We start from the raw sequence: 26,876 nt of genomic DNA, 5'->3' as shown, positions 1-26,876 counted from the left end.
CCCTCTGAACGAGATCTGGTGTGCTTAAAAGGTGCCAGTTTGAGAGAGTGGAGTCGCCAGGTGAAGGATTTTAACCTTTCTAGACCTTTAATCACCTTAAAGGAATAGAATACATATCATTTCCCTAGGAAAACTTAACGAAATTCGAGATCCCCGGCAATGGTGGCAGTTTGATGTTGTACCTCTAAGATAATAATGGTCAACTATTATGCTAGAGCATTTAAGATAAATGTTTTGGGGGTTTTGTTTTAATTTGGGAGACCAATGAATGAAACAAATATAGAACTGATATACTTAACCCTTTGAATAATATCAATATCTCAACAAAGAGCTACTATAAAAATTCACACAATGATAAAGTTGAATAGTGGTGAGCAGAAAACAAAAAATAATATGATTATCACAATTCTCAGATAGATAATTAAGTATGAAAACCTCTGTCCAATGTTCAGAAGTTTCAAGAGAATATGCTATAACAAGATGCTGATGATTTATAGATTCAGAGGAAATTGATTAAACAAACAGTTCATTAATCCATTCTCTTTAATGATTATCACTTCAAAATATTATAGGAATAAATTAAGACACAATTATTCCTACCTAGTTATCTCTGTAAAGTCATAAGAATGTGAAGAAAAACATAATGAGTAATACTGGAAAAACTTACATGAAACACAAACCGTGCAAAACAGAATTCAGAATCCTTTCCTTCATATTGAGGTTCCAAAAAATCCAAGTACATCAAATGTCTAGAAATGCTTCATCAAGGGTGCAACCCATGATAACTCGTGAAGAGAGTTATTTATACAACAGTAGGATGAAAAATATCCTAAACTGATTTTACAAAAATAGGTTATTTACACAATCAAAAATAAAACTATCTAATGGTCTGGCACTACTTTAGTGTTGTGTTATTTGATGATGGTCACTGAAAAAGTTGAAAAGTGGTTGAAGCTAGCTAATTGTTCCTTCAAAAGTTGAATGTTGTTCAATTATCCTTGATTACGTAAATATGTTAATTATTCCCAGCGTTTCTTATCTAGGATAGAAATTCTTGTTATCCTTTTGTAGATTTCATCCATCTCAGTGTATTTAGTAAAGGTGTACTTTACCAAAATATATGCTTGAATTCATCCGGGATGAACAAAGAATCCCTGAGTGTTTTTTAATCATGAGTTGTTGTCGTTGATCCTCTATTTTAAGAGTCAAGGCTCTTCATAGTTGTCTTCTTCTTTGTTCCTTGTGTAATGGTCTTCTTCTCTGAATATAGACATTTCAACAGGTTTCTTATTGAGTCCTAGAATAAACAGACTCTGCGACTGGTATTAGAGTTTTTTATCCAATGCTCGAGTCTTCAACTGATTACCTGCAAAACAAAACAATAGTTAATAAAACATAGGTTCGATAGGAAAGGGGATTGATGGCTTTGTTTGCACAGGATGCCTAAGGAAGGAGTTGTGGTAGCGTTCTGAACATAATTGGAGGTCAAATGGCATCGCAAAGGTTCAGGGTAGTGTTGAAGGGTTTTAATGGTTTAAACTGTGAAATGGGTGAAAGGCACAAAAACAAGAGTTTTCAGGGTTTTAAGGTGTAATGAGTGAGTTTTGAATATGGCGCGAATGTTTGAATAATCGGTGGTTTATCAAGTTGGCGAGGAGGCAGTTTTAAAGGGTCATCGCACCGCTTATGAGGCGAAGGTGGTTTTGAGGAGGGCTCACCCAATATACTTTAGAGCATGACATGTAGCCTCAGGGGGTTTGGGGAAAACCACTTTATCGGACGGGTATTGTTCGGGCATCAGGCGCGGCCGATATGGATGTGGAGCATTAGATTAGATGGGAGTTTATCTATGGTAGTCGGGTGAGCGAAGTGAGCGAGAGATAAAGCATGGGCTTAAGATGGGGCCTAGGACTTTAAGCCTTTGTGGTATGGATTTATTTAAGGTTAATGACAGGTTTGACATTGATCGAGCAGAGCTTAATGAATTGACGTGGAGCGGAGGTAAACAGGTGTTTATCGTATGAGTGGGGAATGAATGGTTATGAAGGATATGATAGGCGAATGTGGGTCCAGGTGATTTAGTGAATAAAGGGATAGAATATCACAAATCACATTTTCTTACACCTGATGGTTCATTCCCTTAAGAGCGATGTGATGCGATAAGATCCTACGGTCAGGAATCCGCAGTCATCCAACGGTTGATAGCGTTATCGCACATTGCACATCGCACTTTGCTTCCGCCCAATGGTTCATTCCATTATGAATTATGCGATGCGATATTATACTTTAGGAAATAACCATTTCAACATTTCAAAGCTTCAATTTCTACCTACCCTTCTATTCCTAACATTTTACTTATTCCTTTAGAGTGCATTTAAACTAGCAACTCAATATTTATTTTTATGAACAATCTAACTCTATACCTTATTTCTTCCATTGGCTTAGATTAAACTGTTGAGGAAATTTATTTTCTACCAATGAAAACAAATCCAATTATGATGCAACTATATAATTGGATAAAATAATCTAGTGTGGCATCTAAACAAACTGCACACAACTATTATTTTCAAACTATTTTTAGAACAATGGAGAGGCATTTAGATTTGCAACACTTTCAAAGTTTATTTCTTTTTATTTTCTATCTAACTGAACATTTGATTTTGCCTTTATTTTTTAGGGCATCTACCCTAACATTTTCTTTGAGATGGACATATTTATTCAAAAAATTTCGTAACATTTTTTATTCAATATTATTTTTGTCCATATCCTATCTTAACATTTTGTATATACATTTTCATTTCTTGTGTAATTTATTCTAACTTATCAAAACCAAAAAATGCTACAACATCCTCCACAGCCTGTAGTTGGAGCTCCCTCTCAAGGGAAACTCGCATGGCCTTCTGCTCATCAAACATGAGATCTCTGCGAACCACTGTCCTCCGACTGGTAGGCAAGTACACCCGATAGTTGTGGGGTGTATAAGTGTACCCCACAAGTATCCCAAACTCAGTTGTTGGCTCAAGATTATTTTGTGCATCCTTTGTCACATGGAAATATACCGATGAGCCAAAGATCCTGAAGTGACCCACATCTGGTCTCTTACCGAAGAAAGCTTCCTCTAGTGTTTTCATCCCAAATATCCGATGCAGGCTTCCATTCTGAAAATAGACCACTATGTTGCATGCCTCAACCCACAAATGAAGTGGTAGGCCTTGGTCATGTAGCATCGCCTATGCTTCCCCTACAATCATTCTATTATTACTCTCTGCCACCCCATTCTACTGTGGGTTATGAGGTGCCGTCAACTCCTGTTTAATTCCTTCCGTTGCAAAGAAGTCCTTAAACTCTTGAGAGACATACTCTCCACCATTGTCACTTCCTAAGGCCTTGATCTTCTTCCATGACTCTTTCTCAACCAAAGCTTTGAACTCACAAAATTTGAGAAGGTTTGGTCCTTCTTCTGCATGAAATAAATCCAACATTTACGAGAAAAATCATCAATGAAAATCACATAATACATTTTCTTTGTGGTGGATGCCATCGATAATGGTCCACACAAATCAATATGAACTCGCTCTAAGATTGCTTCTGCTTGACTATCTCGATCATGAAAGGAAGACTTGGCGTACTTTCCCAAGGTACAACCTTTGCATGTGTCAACTTGCTCAAGTTTACCTTTGGAAAGTATAGTAGAGATTTGTTGCATTATCTTCAAGGCCCCATGATGCAGATGGCCCAACCACCTGTGCCATAACTCGCCAATTTCTCGGCTTTGCACCAATTCTGCTTTCGAACTCAATGTTGCACAATCATCTACCTCTAGTTTATAGATATTCTTCACTCGAATCCAGATCCTCTTGGTCTGACTCGTGGCTATGTGTCTTAGGAACACCTTTCCTTTATTGAAGACAACATCGTATCCTTTTCCTCCAACATTACAACTGATACCAAGTTCTTCTTCAGTCTAGGCACATACTTCACATCAGTCAAGGTGAGAGGATATCCATGCTCCCTCTGAAAAGCAACCATGCCTTCACTTGAAACACAGTACTTTCCATCGTCACCCATCTCTGTGCGCATCTTGAGGTCTTTCTCCTCCAAGGTACTGAATAAACTTTTATCCTTGGTCATGTGGAATGAGGCTCCACTATCAAGATACCAAACACAACCCACCATCGATGAAACCATACATGCAATGAGGGTAAAGTCCATCGAACTGAGAGGCTAATGCCTCACCTTCCGATCCTTTTGTGGATCCCTTCTTGGACTTCTTCGATGGGCAATTAGTTGCATAATGTCCCATCTCATCACAATTAAAGCATCTCAATTTAGATTTGTCACCCTTGTTCCCTCCATGAGAAGAATTTGATTTGGAATGGGAAGCCTTCCCTTTCCCTTTCCTTGCCTTACTCGCTAAGGCTAGATTTTCTTCATCATCATTCTTTGATGAAGAACCATCTCGAGTGGAGAAACCACGACAAAGCCGATGTCGAATTTTTTTGTCATGGTTTTGATTTAGGGTTTTGTCATTGGTCACCATGGCGGGGAGTGGAGGGAGATCAGCTCCCTCCTACAGTCAAGTGGTTGCAGACAGAAGCAAGGGAGTTGGATCGCATTTCTTCAAGAAACCAACGAAGGTGGTAACAGAGGCTACAAATACAGAAAAATTGAAAACTATCAGACCTCAAGGACAGGAAGAAAATCATGAGGATAATAGTAAGGAGAAGAGGACAAAGGTTAGCAGTCTGAAAGTTGCTCCTATGAGTACATCAGGGGCCTGTAAACCCAAGTAGACCACTATTCCTCGAGTCGTTTTAAGTGACAGCGCTGCAGGTACACAGAGACCACATGTCGGAATATGATATTATCTATAAATTTATGGGGATTTGGCCGAAAAAGAAGGCTTTGCAAGAATGGATAAGGAACCACTAGAAACCAAAGGGGGAAATTGACGTTCAGCTTGGGTCCAAGGGCTTCTTCACGGTGGCATTCACAAGCTTAGAGGATAAAGACAGAGTGTTCGAGGGAGGACCCTATTTTTACGCTTCTGCAGGCTTTTATATGAGACCATGGGTAATGAACTTTTTCTCAAAACGAGAAACTTTCACGTCGGTGCCAGTATGAATAAGGCTCTATTCCCTTCCTTTATATTATTGGTTGCCAGAGTCTCTAGAGGCTATCGTCAACAAGCTAGGAAATTTTATAAAGATCTCAGATGCTACTCCAAGAGGAAAATACACTTCCTTCGCTCAGATGTGTGGAAATGGACTTATCTGGGGCACTTCTGGATGAAATCATTTTAGAAGTGTATGACAAGTAGTGGGTGTAAGCGATGGACTATGAACATGTCCCATTTAGGTGCCGTAAGTGCCATGAGCATGAGCACCTATATTGGGACTGCCCATTGAACAAGCTGGAGAGCAATACGAAAGCCACTACAGGCAAGGATCCTGAAGGTTTTACTAAGGTTGGGGGTAAAGGGAAAGAAGGGAAGTGGTACCAAAAGAAAATTAATGAAGATGGACAATCGAGTCAGAATAGTTTCAAGATCTTAGAAGAAGAAGTCGAAAACAATGGGACAAACTAGGAATTGGAGAATATTCCCACTGAGAAATAAAGTGATACTAATATGGAGGATATAGCAGAAAACAACAAACAAAGGGATGATATGCTAAGCATTATGGAGCTCAGTAGGGACCATGAGATGACCCCATGTGAGGCTGGAACGGAAGACCATGAACTGCAGGAGATTCTAGAGAGGGAGAATTTAGATCTAGAAAATTTTCTGGAGTAGGGAATCACCAAAGGGGTAGACTCTCTACCAAAATAGGAGTTTTACGGGGTTCAACAGCTAGACTTCCTTTGGAGATCACAAACGAAGTGTTTGGAGTCAAAAGAAACCATGCTAGTCAGGAGAATATGGGAGTGAAAACGATGGAGGATACAATGATGCATTCTTCCAAGAACCCGGGTAGGAAAAGAGGAAGAAAAACAAAAAATGAGCTGCTGACTTAATGTGGGAAACTTATGATTAACTCAAGTAAGATGAGGTATCTTACTAGTTACTCCTTTACAAACCTTTCTTAATGAAGCTTACAACCTAGAACATTAGGGGTCTAGGAAGTAAAAGGAAACAAAGAACTCTTAGTAGTAGAATGAAAGAAGAAAAATCAGATATGGTTTTTATTCACGAAACAAAATGTTCGATGGACAAGATCAGAGAGATACATAGAAAATGGTTATTTGTTAAGTTACGGTATGTTCTATGTTCATAAAAATTTACTTATTTTTCTTATTATATTCCACAGGTTAGCAATCACATGTACATAAAGTGAAGTGCAGATAGAACATTAAACGATCGACAGAAAACAAGCCAAGACAAGAGACACAAGATGTGGCGGCTAGCCAGGACAAACCCCACAATGTGTGGGGAAACCCTTTGATAAAATCTTCTTTTATCTTCAATAATTTAGTAGAGATAAATAGTACAATAAATCTGATTTATATCAGCAGTAGCAAACCCTAGATCAGCAGCATCTGCATGAGCGGCTTCATCATCAAACTAGGGCAGACGATATCTCACAAATCGACTGTCAGATCGGCATGATTCCACCACCAAAAGTTGCGGATTCTAGAGGAGGTTCAGATGAACCTACAAAATAGTTTAGATGAAGAGTTCTTCTAGTCCACGTAGGTCAATATTTACTTCTGCAGTTACAGCGTCAGTTTCGGCAGCTTCCGACTTCAAACTAGGGCAGTCGATATCTTGCAAACCATATGTCGGATTGACTTGATTCCACCACCAAAAGTTGTGGCTTTCAGAGGAGGTTCAAATGAACCTACATCGTAGTTCAAATGAGGAGACATTCTATTCCACGTAGGTCAATATTTACTTCTGCAGTTGCAGCTTCAGTTTCGGCAGCTTCCGGCTTCAAACTAGGGCAGTCGATATCTTGCAAACCGTCCGTCAGATTGACTTGGTTCCACCACCAAAAGTTATGGCTTTAAGAGGAGGTTCAAATGAACCTACAACAGAGTTTATATGAGGAGATCTTCTAGTCCACACAGGTCAATCTTTACTTCTGCAGTTGCAGCTTGAGTTTCGGCAGCTTCCGGCTTCACATGTGTGAGAGAGAGAGCCTTTTCTACACAGTAGAGAAGAGACTCTTTTCTGTGCAGTAGAGAGAGAGAGAGATGTGATGAGATGAGTGAGTCCAAATGAGGAAAAGTCCTCTTGTATTTATACACAATGTTGGTGTTTAAATAGATGCGATTGTTGGGCTTCTAAGCCTACATGAGTTGTAGGTCAGCTTGATAATAATTCCATAATCAAAATAGATTCATATCTCCATGAATACTTGTCGGAATCAGATGATATTTATATCAATCCTACACCTCTCGATGAGAGGAATCTAATCAAAATATTATCAACCATGAATAAGATGACCCACATGAAGTTTTGTCCTGGTTGCCAATTTTAACACTCCCTCTCAACTAGGGAGAACTTCATCTACAATCTATCTGTCGGTCGTTATTATTCATCCATAAAATGCACTACCCTGTACAGCCTGACCCTTTCCCTGCTCTGCTCTATTCTGCCTATTCTACTTTTGTCCGAATTATGAAGAAGAAGAAATGACTGAGGATGTATCATACTGACTCAAAGTCAGTCTCAAAGTATGTACCACTGGTCCTAGACCAGTCTCAACCAACCCGAAGTCAGCGTCATAGTGAGTACAACTCCACTGGTCTCAGACCAGTATCATCCTCCACTGACTCAAGGTCAGTCTCGGAGTGCATACCACTAGTCCTAGAGCATTCTCAACCGACATGAAGTCAGCTTCATAGAAGGTACCACTCCTACCACTAGTTCCAGACTAGTATTGCAGTCTCAGAGAGTGTACCACTGGTCCCAGACCAGTCTCAACCGACCCAAAGTTAGCGTCATAGTATGTACCACTCTCACTGGTCCTAGACTAGTACTGCACTGACACAAAGTTAGTCTCAAAGTATGTACCACTGGTCCCAGACCAGTCTCAACTGACCCGAAGTCAGCGTCATAGTATGGTACAACTCCTACCACTAGTCCCAGACCAGTATCATTGATCCCAAATCAATGGAGGTCATCCTAGCGTAGGGAGTACGATAGATACAACGATGCATCCATCGGTACTACTATGGTCCCTAACTTCATTTCCCTGCTCATTGATCAGATGAGAGGTACTTCCCATGAGTCCTAGATTGCATGGGTAGGATGCCTTAACAGGAGAACTAATCAATCCTGTCCTCACAGGAGAACACATCAATCCTACTACATTCACCATGGAGAACACATCAATCTAGGTTGCCATGGAGAACACATCAATCCAAGCCTCACAGGAGAACACATCAATCCTATTACAATCGCCATGGAGAACACATCAATCCAGGCCTCACAGGAGAACACATCAATCTTGCTACAATTGCCATGGAGAACACATCAATCTAGGCCTCACAGGAGAACACATCAATCCTACTACAATCGCCATGGATAACACATCAATCCAGGCCTCACAGGAGAACACATCAATCCTGCTACACAGGAGAGAGAATCATCTTGTTCCACAAGAGAGTGAATCATCTTGTCCAAAAAGAGAGCGAATCATCTTGTTCTAGTGTGCACCACCAGGGGAGGATGAGTCATCCTGTGGTCGTATGTTGCTCCAGTAGGAACCGCAAGCCCTCAGAGCTCCCAGAGCTCAATGTATGCAACATGCAGGACCCTTGTACAAGGGTTTCTTGATGACTCCAAGTCGTTTGGGAAAATCACAGATTAGATCTTTCCTCGGGGCTTTGACAAGGTGTATTTACCTGTACATCATCTTAATGTGATGGAGCCTCCTTGCTCATCGACTTACCATATCCCAGATGATGTCTATCTGTTGGAGCAATCGATAAATATGGGATTCCTCAGTAATCGAATCCCACCTCTGGTTGTTATAGAGAATCATAGTGGTATGTGTTCAAACAGCTCACTGAAGAGCTTCCCCAACCAGGCAGCTTCAAACGAGATCATACTCGTAGATATTTATCCGATCTCGGCGGTGCTTATGGAAGCCGACTCCTGCTTCCCACTCATCCATTATATCGAAGCAGAATCCAAAGAGAAACAACACTAAAAAGTGCTCCAGTGATCCTCCACACTACCTATAATCATACAGTTTCATATTTCTGGTAGTGTATCTCAATCCATTAGTAATTTTGCCACGAAGATATCTTAGAAGATTCTCGGCATCAATCCAGTGAGGCTCAACCAAATATGAGCTCACAATGCTAACTGCAAAACATATGTTCGGACGGAGGTTCACTAAGAACATCAACGCGAATGAGTTTATGAAACTCAAAGGCATTTCCCAAATCTGGTCTGACATCGCTACCATATAACTTCTAAAAGTTAAGATCCTCGAGGTAGTCACAGGCTTGCAATCCATCATATGAATATTTCCAATAGCTTTACCACATATTTTCCTTGTGATAGGAAAATTTCCCTTGGCTTTTGCCATACTTCGAGTCCTTGGTCCTTCATTTCAAATTCATAAGCCAACTTCCTCTTACATTTGTGAATGAGAGGGTCTACACCTGTTAGAAAGAGGTCATCCACATACAACACCAATATGAGAGGCTTGTCATCTTCAACCTTAAAGTAAAGGTTAGGATCAGCTTCACTCCTAGTGAATCCCAGCTTCATCAAGTAGCTATTGATCCTCTCATACCATGCTCGGGGTGCTTGCTTCAGCCCATAGAGAGCCTTCTTCAACCTACATACATGAGATTTTCAATCATAAATCTCAAATCCTTCGAGTTGCTCCACATAGACCTCTTCTTTGATCAAACCATGCAAGAATGCGGTCTTGACATCCATCTAATGTAGGTTCCATCCTTGTGAAGCCACAAGGGCTATGATCAAGCGGATGGCCGTATATCTGGCAACAGGTGCAAATATCATAGTCTATACCTTCCTTCTGGGATAAACCACAAGCAACAAAACGAGCCTTATACTTTTCCATACTTCCATCTGTTGCATGCTTTATCTTCTAAAGCCATTTTAAAGTAACAATTGTCTTATCCTGGGGTCTGGGAACTACTTCCCAGACATCATTCTTCATAATAGACTCATATTCTTCGGTCACAACATCCTTCCATACTTGATGCTTGACAACATCTGAGAATGATGAAGGATCATTTTGTATGATCGTGCTCATGACGGTCAGGTATCCCTAATACCTGTTAGGTTTCTTACTTTCATGAAAGGTTCCTTAGGGTGCAACACGTCCTTCAACATCATCAAGTATCCCCCTAAGCCATGAAGACCTCTTCCTAGAAGAGGAAGGCTCATGTGGATGAGGATCAATCAGATCCATGGGTTCTTCTACATCAGGCACTGATTCATCATCCTTTTTTTTCGGTTCCCTGGTGTTGACTTCTTGAAAGCTCCTCAAAGTCGGAAGATTATCTGCCTTGTTGAGAGCCATATCTTCGTCAAAAGTGACATCATGTCTAATCACGACTTCCCTTTGACTGGTAGTGAACATTTCTTCAGGAGTCTTGGAACCCAATGCTTGATGAGGGCATCGATTTTGTACATATACAGCGGTGTTTGTAGTTTCAACCCATAGAAACTTCAGAAGTCTTTGATCATGTAGCATGGCCCAGACAGCTTCCAAAATCGTGCAGTTCTTCCTTCCCGCCACACCATTTTTCTCAAGAGTATGTGGTGTAGTAATCTCCCTCTTAATGCCAACCTCAGGTATGCCTGAGTGAACCAACTGTAATATATCGGAGGTCTTGCTTTGGCTTGAGGGGAATGGTCCCATTTTGAGCTTTCCTTCGGCACATCCTGGACATACACCTTCTTTCTCTACTCGGAATTTGGGCATCCTTGTCACCATTTGTCTTACACCGAGTAAAGCTTATAATGAAGGGGGGCAAACCTCCAATGCCAAAGTTCGGACTGAAGATGTGTCATAAGACATGACACCTAGCGGACTTCCATCGACCTGATATAATGAATCAACACTAAACCCAAGAGTAAAGGCATATTTAACATTATTTTTCCATATACGTACCTTGCCATCGTTGAAGGTTACCTTGTAGCCTTTGTCTTCCATTGCCGAGATGGACACTAGGTTCTTTTTGAGGTCAGGTGCATTTAATACATCCTGGAATTTCTAGCCTTCTTGAATGGTTTCCCTCTTCCTCGATTCCCAGCTCTCCTCTTACCTTTGCTATTGAATTTGTCAGTCCTTTGATTGCCATCAGAAGGATTTTAATCATCATCCCAGTGTGAGTCCTTTCTATCAGGGCACTCCCTTGCATAGTGACTTGCTTTATCGCAGATGTAACATCGTCATTTTCTTCCACCCTTAGGTCCAACCTTTCCTTTTGATTTAGTCCCGGAATTATTTATTTTCTTAGCATAAGAAGGAAAGGCAACAGGAGGACCTTTAGGCATGGGCATTTCTTGTTCTTCTTCCCTTGTTTCTTCTTGAATGCATCTAGCCATTAATTCCTCGAAACCAAGAATTACATTATTGTTCAAGTAGTCTTGAACACGTACCATTCAGATGGTAATCCTCCAAGAGTTGTGAGTGCCATTTCCCTGTCAGTAATAGCCTCCCCAATACATAGGAGATCTTTCTTGATCTCGGTTATTCTTAAGAAGTATGCTTTCATACTCTCATATTTACCCTTCTTGATTTCCCTCAGTTTATTTCTAAGAAACAAAACTTTATTTGCATCATTAACTTTAAATAAACTCACCAGTCTATCGCAGATTTCCTTGGAGGTGTCCAATTCAGAGATGTAGGCCACCAAGTGCTTGTCGATAGAGTCCCGGATGATCTTCTATTTTGACTTCTTCAGTTTTCCATTTGTTCCATGCAGCAGCAGATGCATTTGATGGAGGCTCAACAATATTGCCTCTTACATGGTCCAGCACTCCCAGATCATCTAGGGTTAGATCGATAGACATCTTCCATCTGTGATAGTCATCTTTCTTACGAAGCTTGCCTTCGGCAGAGTGTTGAGGACCCCATAGTTCGTTTAGGATAGCCTCGCCAATCTTCTCTTCGGTGATTTCTCTTGCTCTTGCTCGGGCTTTGTCTTCACCTTAGCTCTGATACCATGTTAAGTTATGGTATGTTCTATGCTTATAATAATTTACTTATTTTTCTTATTATATTCCACAGATTAGCAATCACATGTACATAAAGTAAAGTGCAGATAGAACATTAAACGATCGACAAAAAACAAGCCAAGACAAGTGACACAAGATGTGGCAGCTAGCCAGGGACAAACCCCACAATGTGTGGGGAAACCCTTTGATCAAATCTTCTTCTATCTTCAATAACTCAGTAGAGAGAAATAGAACAATAAATCTGATTTATATTAGCAGTAGCAAACCCTAGATCAGCAGCATCAGCATGAGCGGCTTCATCGTCAAACTAGGGTAGACGATATCTCACAAACCGACCATCAGATCAGCATCATTCCACCACCAGAAGTTACAGCTTCTAGAGGAGGTTCAAATGAACCTACATCGTAGTTCAAATGAAGAGATCTTCTAGTCCACACAGGTCAATCTTTACTTCTGAAGTTGCAGCTTCAGTTTTGGTAGCTTCCGGCTTCAAACTAGGGCAGTCGATATCTTGCAAACCGTCTGTCGGATTGACTTGATTCCACCACCAAAAGATATAGCTTTCAGAGGAGGTTCAAATGAACCTATAGTGTAGTTCAGATGAGGAGATCCTCTAGTCCACGCAGGTCAATCTTTACTTCTGCAATTGCAGCTTCAGTTTCGGCAACTTCCGCTTCACATGTGTGAGAGAGAGATGTGATGAGATGAGTGAGTCCAAATGAGGAAAAGTCCTCCTGTATTTATACATAACGTTGGTGTTTGAATAGATGTGACTGTTGAGCTTCTGAGCCTACATGAGTTGTAGGTCGACTTGATAATAATTCCATAATCAAAATAAATTGATATCTCCATGAATACTTATCGAAATCAGATGATCATTATATCAATCCTACACCTCTCGATGAGAGGAATCTAATAAAAATATTATCAACCATGAATAATATGACCCACATGAATTTTTGCCCTGGTTTCCAATTTTAACATTATTCAAGTACGATTATCTAGAGGTAAAAGCAGATAACTCAGTGGGTGGGATTCTTACTCTATGGGATCCTCAAAAACTTGTAATCTTGGATGTTGAAGCTTCTAGGAACTATCTATCGCTGGTGATTCAACCTTCCGGTGATAAGGAGATCTACATGATCACTAACGTCTATGGTCCTCAAAAACTAGAAGTAAAACTTAAGCTTCTCACCTTCCTAGAGAAGTTGAGAGAGAGATATCCTGATATGCCCTGGATTTTGACTAGAGATTTCAATATGATTAGATCTCTTACAAAGAAAAAAGGTGGTACTATAAAACTAGGCAGAGACTCCATTGCCTTCCAAAACATCATGAATAACATGGGGCTAGTGGACACCGAAATAGTAAATGGCACTTTTACTTGGAATAATAAGAGGGGACAGGCTTCTCAAGTCGCCTCTAAACTAGACATAGTCATAATCTCAGAGGACCTCTTTCTCATAGGTCTTGATATGTCAGCTTTAATCCTTCCCTTTGGAGGCTCGGACCACTGGCCTATCCAGCTTGAAGCTACTTTCATGGGTACACCAAGGAACAAACCTTGTAGGTTTGAAAATTTCTGGCTATCTCACCCTAACTTCATCAACAATATTGACAAATGGTGGGCGAAAGATATCCCATTCAAGGCACTAAAATGTTCATGTTGCAGCAGAGACTTAAGTGCATCAAATCTAGGCTTAAATATTGGAACAAAAAATAGTTTGGTAATATTTTTAAAGCCAAAAGATAAGTTGAGCAGAAACTCCAGGAGATTAATCAGATCATCATCTCAGAAGATTTTACTGAGGAATGGAAAATTCAGGCTGACTCTCTTTAGAACGAATGGGACAATCAGTGCATGCAAGAGGATATTTTCTAGAGACAGAAATCAAGGGTGTAGTGGATTAGAGAAGGAGAAAGAAACATGAAGTTTTTTCATAGATCAACCTTGGATCACAGATCTCATAACAGAATTTCAAAAAATATTCTCAAGGGAAAGAGCTCGTCTCTCACAAAGAAATGGAATCTGTCCTAGTTCAACGTTTCCGTAGCATAGCAGAGGAGCCTCTCGTCGATAGAACTTGGTTCATTAACAAATTCACCCAGTTCATTCCTAAGTTTGTAACTAGGGAAGACAACCACAATCTTAATAGGCCAGTGTCTAAAGAGGAGGTTAGTGAAGTTATCAATGAGATGCAAAATGGGAAAGCTCCTAGCCCTGATGGCTTCAATGTGGACTTCTTCAAAGCTTGCTAGAAAATAGTCAAACAAGATATCCTTGATTTTGTGGAAGACTCTAGAAGATCCAAAACTATTTTGAAAGCTCTTAATGCCTCTTTCATAGATTTGATTCCAAAGCAGGAAAAAGCTATGACACCGGACAGATTCAGACCCATATCCTTGCGTAATGTGGTGTACAAAATTATTTCCAAAGTGATTGCTAATAGACTCAAGCCTCTTCTTCCTGCTCTCGTCTCAGAGGAGCAAACTGGATTTGTGGAAGGAAGACAGATTCTCAACAACATCATACAAGATGATGAGGTGGTACACTCTCTTAAGAGCAATAAGAAAGCTAGTATGATCATGCAACTTGACCTAACGAAAGCATATGATAAGCTACGCTGGTCTTACATCAAGGTAGTGCTAAGAGCTCATGGCTTCGACTACAACTGGATAAGACGGGTTGCCCTTGTATCCACGGCCAACTTCTCCATTCTACTTAACGACTCTCCCTCTAGAACCTTTATGCTTTCTAGGGGTCTTAGACAAGGGGATCCACTCTCCCCCTTCCTCTTTGTTCTCATGATGGAAGGGCTGGGTAGAGCGATCAAAATGGAAAATTATAAAGGAAGAATCTAGGGTCTAAAACTTACCCCGAATGGTGCTGCTTCTACCCATCAACAATTTTTTGATGACATAATGCTGTAGGGCATTCCTACGGTCAAGGAAGCCAGAGCTTTCAAAGAAATGTTGAACAACTTTGCAGTGGCCGCTGGTTACCTTCCAAGTACATTAGAATGCCTCTTACTCACAAACCTCTGAACAAGGGAGTTGGGGAACTAGTAACTAATAAACATCAGGAGAAAGTCAGGAAATGGACCTGCAGGTCTTTGAATTTGGCAAGGCCTCTTGTGTTTACAAAGGTTGTCATGCAGGTTATACCCATTTTCATGTTTTTAGCTCTTCCTGCTCCTAAAGGAGTTATGCAACATATTAGGAGTATTCAACAAGATTTCTTTGGGGAAAGGGGAAGAAAAAAAGAAGTTGGATTTGGTATATTGGGACAAGCTCTGCAAACCTAAGGCCCATGGTGGTTTGGGGCTTCATGACCCTGAAATCCTCGGCAGAGTTTCGGGAGCCAAACTTTGGTGGAGGTGGCTCAAGGAATCAGCCACCCCTTGGGCCAAGCTTTGGAAGCAAAAATATGCAAATAAATGGTAGGAGAGGGATCATATCCAAATTTCAAGGCTCATCAAGGACTCCGACATTTGGAACCTTGCTTGGGAGAATAGAGCCATTGTCCAGCAGCATAGTTTCTGGGAGATCCAAGCTGGGAACCTTGCACAGTTTTGGGAGGATAACTAGGAGCAGGAACCAAATTTGTTTAGGGAAGAACTAACAACTCTCAAAAATGACACTGACAATAAAGGTTTATTGATGGTAAGTTACTTCTGGGATCAAGTAAGGAACAATGGTAAATGGACAATGTGGAAGGATCTTGGTTATAGTGAAGAGAGTCCTTTGAAGGCCCAGGCAAATTCTCTTGCTCTTGACTTGGAGTAGAGGAAGATTTTGGTGTCATCCTCGTTTGACCAATTGAGATGGGATCGAAATATTGAAGGCACCTTCAACCTCAAAGAAGCTAAACGCATGGCCCTAGGTTTTGATTATCCAAACCCTGATTAGGTTTGGAATGACCTTTGGCAAAATTCACAATGGATGAAAATCAAGTTGTTTATGTGGTTGGTTCACCAAAAGAAAATTATCACATGAGAGAATCTTCTGAAAAGAGGCTTTTTTGCCCATCCAAATGCCATCTATGTGGCTTATAGGAGGAGATGGTGGATATTTATTAAACCTCTACCCCTTCACCTCTACCTCATGGGATTGGGCGGCCTTAGTCTTCAGGCAAACTGATAGGGACAGAGTCAGCATCACGAACACTTTGAAGAATTGGAGGAAAGACTTCTAAGGTAATGAAATCATTAACAAGGCTTGGACTCTGGTTCCAGGCTTTATTATCTGGGATGTCTGGAAAGAATGCAATGGCAAGATTTTCAAGAACAAAACAGGCTCGACCGAAAACATCATTATCTATATTTTACGACAGCTCAAAGATATAGTAGGAGCCCTTATCTGGAAAATCCTGAGGACCCTCCTTTGCCATAGGATGCTCACATACTGTTGTAGTTGGGTGTCCATTCTCTAGTTCCCCAAGGCACTGTCAAGGGTGTGAGAAAAACAACTGCTAGTAAAGATATCTGGTAGCCTCCTCCTCATGGTTTTTTGAAAATCAATATAGACGGGGGCCTCTAAGGGCAGCCTAGGGATGGTTACATTTGGCAGTGTCATAACAAATGAGTAGGGCTGCATAAAGGATATCTTTCATAGTCATTTGGGGATTGCCACTAATAACATGGAGGAGCTCATGGCCTTAAAGTAGTGCCTAGAAATCCTGATGGAGTAAAATTTACACAATACCATCATCGAAGCTGACTCTGAATTGGTCATTAATGCGGCCAAGAAAATTTGTAATGGAATGGCACTTGGAAAAGTGTTGAAAAATTGGAGGCGCTCGTAGGTCTTTCAGCGTATTCATTCCCACTTGCGAACCCTAAGAATCGTCATCTTCGTTCATGTGCGAAGAAAAGCAAATATGTTAAGTATAGGGGGTTTACACAATGCATTATATTAGATATCATTTTTGGGATTCAACTGCGTTAAGTAAGTCATTCACGTATGACCATTTCCACGAGAGCTAGTCGTAAGTGACTAATTTCTCATGATTTGAATAGTTCACTTAGCACTCATTGCATCGGGTGATGCTCACAGGGGTGAAGAAGTGGGATTGAAACTGGTGAAATAAATCACATAGCGTCAATCATCACTTCTAGGGCTTGCACCCGGTAACCAGGACTTCCCAGGAGGTCACCCATCCCATATCTCCTCTGGCTCAAGCGCGCTTAACTGTGGAGTTTTCCATAGTTTTCCACAGATAGCAAATATGTTAGCTGATCGTCTAGCAAATGGAGTGTTATGTAAGGAAATCTATATTTAGTATGACTGGGATTCTATACCCTCTGATAAACTGCGTGATGATTGTCAACGACAGGTGCCAAAGACATGGTGTACTTCCAGACCATGAATAATGAGCAAGAGGAAGAGTAGGAGAGAGGGGAAGTCCTTGAGCCTAGTTAAAGTGCTGCAATAAATCCTAACCATTGATCCCACAGTCAATGCTTACGTCATAGCTAACTATGGGGGTTGAGTATTTGGTAAACAACGTGCTAGTTGAAAGGCTGCAAGCCATAGGATTTGATGGCCTTCGTTATCGAATGGATATCAGGTTTTAAAATGGTTGGAGGTTAAGTCTAAGAGCGGACCTAAATTTTTATAGACAAATGGTTTATAATCTGTATTGGCTCCGTGAAGTAGGTAGGTGTCACACAAGTTTCCGATCCGATATCATGGAGGACCGTCGGATCAAATGGGTTTTGATCTACGGTTCAGGATCACCATGAAACTCTATTGATTGGAGAGAATATCAACTGTCTGATTGAAGGTAAGATCGATGGTGGAGATTGAGCGATAAGAATTGGGGATATTGAGCGATAAGAATTGGGGATATTGAGCGATAAGAATTGGGGAGAGATCAACAGTCTGAACACTTAGGAATAATGACTAGGGGTCTATTTTTGTTTTTGTGTGTAAGGTTTTGGGTTTTGTTGACCCTGTTGTTTGTTAATCATCAACGGGTTTGTCTCTTGTTGGTCTTTACACTTGTAAAGATGTGTACCATATGTAATCTTTTTTTCGGTTAATTGAAGGCTCGACTCTTACTTGACCAAAAAAAAAGAACCATCTCGCGTGCTCCTCCTGATCTCCTCCTGCATGAGATCCAATCGTAGTCATTCCCAATCTAGCAGTTTCTCTCTTCCATTCATAGTCCTGATATCTATTTCAGCTCTTTGGAAGACCGAGGAGAGCAAGGCTCACCATATCATCATCGATAGTAGTTATTCCCACACTACCAAGCTCATCTCTGTAGGTGGTGAGCTTGTTCATATATGTATAAATAGTATCGCCCTTCTCCATCTTGATTTTTCGAAGCTTATCCTTGAGCGCCAGTTTCCTATGGTTGCTACTGTTCTAATAGAAGTCCTTCAATGTCTTCCACATTGAAAACGGAGTCTCCTTCCCATGGAGACTCAAGAAAATATGGTCTCAAACTCCCTCTAGAAGAATCTGTCTCACCTTCGCCACACACTTCTTCCATTCAGCCAATTCTTGTGCATTAGCTACAACTAGCTTGGGGATTTCTTGATCAATGAAATCCTTCAAGCCAATTTCTTCTAGTACAGCTTCCATGTGATCATTCCATGCTATGTAATTCGAGCTACCTTCCAAGGCATACTCGAGTCTCAAGCCATAAAACTCCATTGACTAACCTAAAGTATGAGATGAATACGATTTGTACCTGCAATCCCGAACTTCAAAATTCGAATTATCTTCTCTGTATACTGTTCACAGCTTTAATACCATGTAGAAATTCTCACTGTAGATTAACTTGATAATGCAATACAACTAAAGCAAAATACTTAATCTACTTCTACAATCAAACTTGCAGAATCTTAATAGATTTGAGCAATATTAAGGAGAACACATACAATTAGAAGCACATGAAACACAAAAGAATACTCAGGGAAAAGCCTCAGCTAAAAACCTCACTATTTGTATTATCATACAAGTGGAAATTTCTCAGGATTACACATAGCTTTAGCTCTCACAGCTAGCCAACACTCATTACAATCCTCTCAGATGCTCACAGGCAAAATAGAATTCTCATTAAGTCCTCCACAATGTTGTCCAATCTCCTATTTCCTAGCGCAGGTTTTCCTGGGTGATCCTACTATTACCATGTGTAACACTGGAGTACACTAGTTTGATGCATGCATGCATTAACTGATTGAACTTGAAATTAGTTTCTCAAACTGTTTGGAACTAATTTAACTGGACATAACTCAGTTAACTAAGCTAACTAATTACAACTCATCCTTATATCCTTAATTAAGGGATAAGCTCCTTAACTTAAGGAATAACAGTTGCATGACTTCACAAAGACTTCTAGCTTGAATTTCTCCAACTAATTAACTCAAGATGAATTAATTAATTATTTCCCACGCAGTTGGCGAGACTAAATTCGAATTTTAATTCTCAATTTTAATTCAAGGACAAATTAAAATTGGAATATTCTTGTTGCCACATTTCAACATTCAGTTTCCTTCCAAGGCATACTCAAGTCTCCGCTCAATCAAAGTCATTCTCCCTCTGAAGAGATTTTGCTACACTGAAATGCAAATTCAATCCTCTTGAGAAATAACTTTGAAATTATTGTTCTAATGTGAATCCTACTTTGATACCATGAAGAAATTATAGTGTAGATTTTCAACTACTCATTAATTTTCATCAAAACCACAAGACACAAACCCACCAAACTTCCCTCCAAAATCCAATTCATAATTTAGAATATCAAGCACAAACATGCAATGAGAAATAACACACATTCAAACAATATTTTTTCAAGGGGAAAGAAATCTGCAAAAACCAATTTGCCTTTTTTGCATTAATCTAATGAATATAGATGTATTACAATTGCTATCTCAATCTAACCTCAACCTGTGAGTGAATAACCCATCTCTCTTGTCGCTGAGAATTTATGACCCGGACTTAGTCAATTTATACCTCTTCTTGAGCCCATGTTTCTTTGTGTAATTCCTTAGGAAATAAAGCTCCTATTATTTAGGAATGTCCTCCAAAACGATTGTGCAATTCCCAAGGTTGATCATCTGATTGCATGCAACACCTATACACTCAATACTAGTCTACAACTGATGTTACATTGCCTTGGAATCCCCACCACAACTAGGCATGCACTAGTTATTTTGGGTTGATTGATAAATTAATTGGATGATCACTAAGTTGATCATCTGACTGCATACACATGTACACTCAAGACTACACTCAAGACTAGATGATCACTAAGTTGATCATCTGACTGCATACACATGTACACTCAAGAATACACTCAAGAGTAGTCTATAACTGATGTTACACTACCATGGAATCCCCACCACAACTAGGCATTCACTGGCTATTTTGGGTTGATTGATAAATTAATTTGATGATCACTAAGTTACACTAAAGTCCCACTGCACAACTGAGCTTCCAATAGTTCCTCCAACAATTAGAACTAGTTTAACTGAAAATAACTTGAAATAATTGACCTTGATTGCTACAAGCTAGCAATCACACATGCTTAATTCCTCCAACAATTAGAACTAGTTTAACTGAAAATAACTTGAAATAACTGACCTTGATTGCTACAAGTTAGTAATCACACATGCTTAACTGAACTTCAACTCCAAATCGAATTCACTTAGTAAACTGAGTTACAAGAGACATGTTACAAAAGTTAACTGCATCAAGTTGTATGCTGATGTGGAAATTTGAATTTTCTCAATTGACCAACACAAAATCAAATTGAGACTTTCTTGCTGCATTTTTCAATAGGAGCACCTCTCTCACGAGTTCAAATTACAGAAGCTGGAAGCAGTAAAGGGTGCATAATTCAAGGAAGGATGAAGAAAGGCTAGAAAAGGATAAGGAAGTCTTTATCCAAATAAGGAAGACAAAATTTTATCACTCTTGTCTCACACATTCGAAGGAACTAAAGTTGCAAGAGGGCAAAAATTGCAATCTTAAAGATGGGTCGAAATTCTGAAGTAGTAGGGTCAAAATCTATCCTTGGTGAATCCCCACCAGACCTAGGCATGCACTAGCTATTTTGGGTTGATTGATAAATTAATTGGATGATCACTAAGTTACACTAAAGTCCCACTGCACAACTGAGCTTCCAATAGTTCCTCCAACAATTAGAACTAGTTTAACTGAAAATAACTTGAAATAACTGAACTTTGATTGCTACTCTCACGAGTTCAAATTGCAGAAGCTAGAAGCAATAAAGGGTGCAAAATTCAAGGAAGGATGAAGAAAGGCTAGAAAAGGATAAGGAAGTCTTTATCCAAATAAGGAAGACAAAAATTCTCTCTCTTCTCTCAAACATTCAAAGGAACTGAAGTTGCAAGAGGGCGGAAATTGCAATATTAAAGATGGGTCGAAATTCTGATGCAGTAGGGTCATCCCCACCACAACTAGGCATGCACTAGCTATTTTGGGTTGATTGATAAATTAATTGGATGATCACTAAGTTACACTAAAGTCCCACTACACAATTGAGCTTCCAATAGTTCCTCCAACAATTAGAACTAGTTTAACTAAAAATAACTTGAAATAACTGATCTTTGATTGCTACAAGTTAGCAATCACACATGCTTAACTAAACTTCGACTCCAAATCAATTTCACTTAGTAAACTGAGTGACAAGAGACATGTTACAAAATCCAATAGTTCCTCCAACAATTAGAACTAGTTTAACTGAAAATAACTTAAAATATCTTGAAATAATTGACCTTTGATTGCTACAAGTTAGCAATCACACATGCTTAACTAAACTTCGACTCCAAATCAAATTCACTTAGTAAACTAAGTGACAAGAGACATGTTACAAAAGAAGTTGTCTTCTGATGTGGAAATTTGAACTTTCTGAATTGACCAAGGAAAAATCAAATTGAGACTTTCTTGCTGCATTTTTCAACAGGAGCACCTCTCTCACAAGCTCAAATTGTAGAAGTTGGAAGCAGTAGAGGCGGCAGAATTCAAGGAAGGATGAAGAAAGGCTAGAAAAGGATAAGGAATTATTTATCCAAATAAGGAAGTCAAAATTCTCTCTCTCTTGTCTCACACATTCGAAGGAACTGAAGCTGCAAGAGGGCAGAAATTGTAGTCTTAAAGATGGGTCGAAATTCTGATGTAGTAGGGTCAAAATCTATCCTTGTTACAACATTGATGCAGTATTGAAGAAATATTGATGCATTATTGTTGCATTTAATATTTTAAGGTTGGAAGAACATTTTTAGGGTTGTCTTGGTGTAGGAGGAAGGCGTTTTGGTCTAAGGTCTTGGTCTATCTCAATTTAAATTTGCTAGTTGAATAGTTTGGTTGGGTTCTCCCCTATAGAGGGGTTTTAGCCCTGGCTCAATGCCTACATTTCGTTCCATTCATATTTGTGTTTTTGTTTTGATGCTTTCTTGATGAAATAAAGATAAAAGAACATAAGTCAATAAGAACAAAAATATTTCACAAGTAATTATCAACTTAAGAAAATATTTCAGCCTTTCTGATTTTCTAACATCTATGCCTATTAATATGATCATGAAATGTAGATATATGATCATAGCCATTAATGGTTGTTTGATGTATTCATCTAGACTATTACAAAATGTGAGTTCCATTGCATGATAAGTTGTGAGTAGTATAGTGGTCTGTTTGCTTAAGGATTGTGATTATCTTCCTAAAAAAGGTTTCAAATGGTGCAATGCATGATAAATCAATAGATCTAATAGTAATTGTTTTAGATAGTCCTCTTAATAGTGAAATTGTACCCGAGTTGCAAAATTCATAACTGTATCTAGGATGAATTTTGTTATCTAAGTGTTGATGGCCAGAAATTACCTCATCAACATTACGTATACCACCTGGACAAAGCCCCAAATCAAACTATTTTCCATTTAAAATAGTGGTTCTGATTGATTGTATATTGGGTTCAGTTACTCATAGGAAAGGTTGCTCCAACTTATGGAGACTTAGGGAAAGTGGATGGAAAAAGAAAGAATGGAAAGATATTGAAAATTTCTAGCAGAACAACTAAGAAATATAACTCTAATATAGTATAAAATAACTACTATATTGATAACATGGGTGCTAACATATTATAGTGAATAAATAGTTGTTGAAAATAACAATAAGAAATGTTAAAAATAGCATCAAGAAAAATCCTAATTTAATTTGTCCTTGAATTAAATTGGGAATAAATTGTAATTCCACATCTCATGAAAACTTGTAATAGTTAACTAAGTTAATTGGAATTAGTTAGCTTAGTGAATTTGAGTTGAGGGTATAACTAGAGTCATGTACAGTGTCTCCTACAATTAGGAGCACTATTTGAGTTTATTTTGAGTTGTAATTATTTAATTCAGTCCAACTGAGGTAATGTCAGTTAAGGAGGAATTAGTGGGAGGTCCAGTAGTGGGGTGTAGCCTGCAGTGGTAGGGTGCAGCCTATCGAACAATGGGGTGTTGCATGAAGTGCAGTGGGGTGTTACGTCAAGTGCAATGGGGTGTTGCATGAAGTGCAATGGGGTGTTTCTTGTTGTGATCGACCAATAAATTGAAGATTCAATCATAATTAACTCATGCATTTCATATCAGAGAAAGATCCAATTGAGATTGGAGTTTAGGGACAATGTATTATCAGTTGTAAAATCATCTAAATTAAACCAATGGTGAGGAAGGCCTATGAGGATTGCACAATTCGTAATTGAGTAGTTTCCCCATTAAATAAGGGATAATTCCCAAGGGAACATTGTAAGGAATTAAGATCTTGGAGGATTGGAAATTTGGCTAAGTATTCACCAAAGACAAAGGATTCTGTGAAGTGCAGTGGGGTTTTGCATGAAGTGTAGTGGGGTGTTGTGAAAAGTGCAGTGGGGTGCTGTGAAAAGTGCAATGGGGTGTTGCTTGAAGTGATAAACCAATAAATTGAAGATTCAATCATAATTAACTCATGCATTTCATATCAGAGAAAGACCCAGCTGAGATTGGAGTTTAGGGACAATGTATTATCAGTTGTAAAATCATCTAAATTAAACGGATGGTGCGTGCAGTCAGAGGAAAGCCTATGAGGATTTCACAATTCGTAATTGAGGAATTTACCCATTAAATAAGGGCTAATTCCAAAGGGAACATCGCAAAGAATTAGGAGCTTGGAGGATTGGAAATTTGGCTAAGTATTGGCCTTTCACAATTCGTAATTGAGGAATTTACCCATTAAATAGGGCTAATTCCAAAGGGAACATCGCAAAGAATTAGGAGCTTCGAGGATTGGAAATTTGGCTAAGTATTGGCCAAAGACAAAGGATAGAAATACTTGTGCAAGTTGAGCTCAAGGTTGAGCAGAGCATATTGTATTCATCCAAGGCTTGCCTAGGAAGTTGTGAGATAGATAGAGATAGTGCAGAGGTTTCTCAGGCTTGAGCAAAGCATTTTAATATTCTCATATTTTTTGACTAATGTAATATACAGATAGCAAGAGTTTTTAGCTATGGATTTCCCCAAGAAATCATTGTGTAATGTGTTGATTGAATTCTCTCTCTTGTATGATTCGTGATTTCATGATCATTTAATTTTCATGATGATTTAATTATTTCCCCTAATGAATTTATACATGGTATCAGAGCTAGATTTGTAGAGATTTCTACATGGTATTGGAGCTGAAATCACTATAGAAGAGAAGAATTCAAATTTGTCCTTGCAGATTGATGGAGCTCTAGTTCAGGGAAGATCCAAAAGACCCTATGTGAAAAGTTCTTAATGGAGCTAGAAGCTAACGTTTAGTGACACAAAAGGGAGTTGTGATCATTGATATTGGTAGATTTAGGAGCAACAAGATTTCCCATAGGGAGATCGAGACTCAAAAGGACTTAGTTTTAGAGAGAGAAATCTTATGGAAGCTAGTGCTCATTAGGGGAATTTTGAGGTCTAAAATTGGCCTCCTAAGAAAAATGTACAACCAAAATAAACTTTATAAGAACCAATAGGATTCAAGATGATGATGTCAACCATGGGGTATGATCCACCATTTTTGGAGTAAAAAAGTATAAAGATTAAAAAATAAAAAAATAATAAAACAACATTTTCAACTCATATTTTCAAATTAGATCCCTATAGTTTTACTCAAATTTCAAGTGGGAGTACTCGTTGGACGAGAATTTTAATTCCTCACCTACCCATGTTGCATACTTCCAATGGACCTTGCTACATGAAAAATGAGAAATACATGAAAAATGTGATTTCTCATTTTCCATGTAGTGGGGTCCATGAGAAGTATGCAACATTTGTACTCCTTAGATGAGGAATAAAATTATGTAACCAATAATTGGTGCTGCTCAAAATTTTAGTAAACCCATAGGGATATAAGTTGAAAATACGAGTCGAAAAAACAATGTTTTCTTTTTTCCCTCTAAAATTTGATGATGTAATGTAATCGTATTTTATTATTTCCACTATTATTTTATAATTTCCTTAGGAGGCCCATTTTAGACATCAAAATTCCCCTAATGTCAAGATATGGGGAGATTAGACTAATTATTGCAGTAGTTGTAGCAGTGTGAAAGAAGTAGTAGCAGTAGTATGAGTAGATCAGATTTAGCTCATGCATGCAAAGCCTTTAGGAGCAAGGAAAAGCTTAGAGACTTGGTGGTTGAGAGAGAGCATGAATTACCTCTTAACATGTAATTGCAGTAGTTGTAGCAGTGTACAAGCAGTAGTAGCAGTAGTATGAGTAGATTAGATTTAGCTCATGCATGCAAAGCCTTTAAGAGCAATGCAAAGGTTAGAGACTTGGTGGTTGAGAGAGAGCATGAATTACCTCTCAACATGTAGGAAGTTGTGGAGTAGCCACAATTTGTGGAGCATAGAGGAGACCGAGTGGAGACATCCACTCAAGCAGAGACCTCCTATAAGGGGGGGAATTTCGAGTCAAGTGGGAAGAAGGCGAACATGCATCCATACCTCCAGGTGTGAGGTGGGGAGATATGAAACCTTAGTCCAATAGTTTCAGAAATTGGGCAGGATTCATTGAATTGTTTTTTGTCTCATGGATCATTACCTTGTTACGGAAGGGCAAAATATTCAGTAGCAGGAGGATCAGTGTCAGTCAAATAATGAGTACAGATCAAAGTTGACAGTAGAGCAAGAGGCTCAGCAGCAAAGTCAACAGAAGAACAATTTTCTCAATATACAATTCAAACATAGTTGATTCGGTTTATTTTGTTTGGATATTTTTTGGTTGCAAATATTGTCGTAACAACAACAACAATGACAAGAGTTTCATTAAAAACATTCCAAAGGTACTAGATTGGGATAGATGTGAATCCCTTTCTTTTTGAGAGTGTTGAAATTAGAAACAAGAAATGTTAAAAATAGCATCAAGAAAAATCCTAATTTAATTTGTCTTTGAATTAAATTGGCAATAAATTATAATTCCACTTCTCATGAAAATTTGTAATAGTTAAGTAAGTTAATTTGACATAGTTAGATTAGTTAATTTGAGTTGAGGGTCTACCTAGAGTCATGTAGAGTTCCTACTACAATTAGGAGCACTAGTTGAGTTTATTTTGAGTTGCAATTATTTAGTTTAGTCCAAGAGAGTTAAAGTAAGTTAAAATAGTTCCAACTAATGGATAAATTAGTGGGAGGTCCAGTAGTGGGGTGTAACTTGCACTAGTGAGGTGTAACCTTCA

The sequence above is a fragment of the Pinus tabuliformis genome, chromosome 9, assembly GCF_031772625.1.
Source record: "Pinus tabuliformis cultivar Carrire ecotype Pingquan chromosome 9, CPIR1, whole genome shotgun sequence".
Classification (NCBI taxonomy): domain Eukaryota; kingdom Viridiplantae; phylum Streptophyta; class Pinopsida; order Pinales; family Pinaceae; genus Pinus; species Pinus tabuliformis.
The sequence above is the reverse complement of the archived record's forward strand: the minus strand, read 5'-3'. Positions refer to the sequence as shown.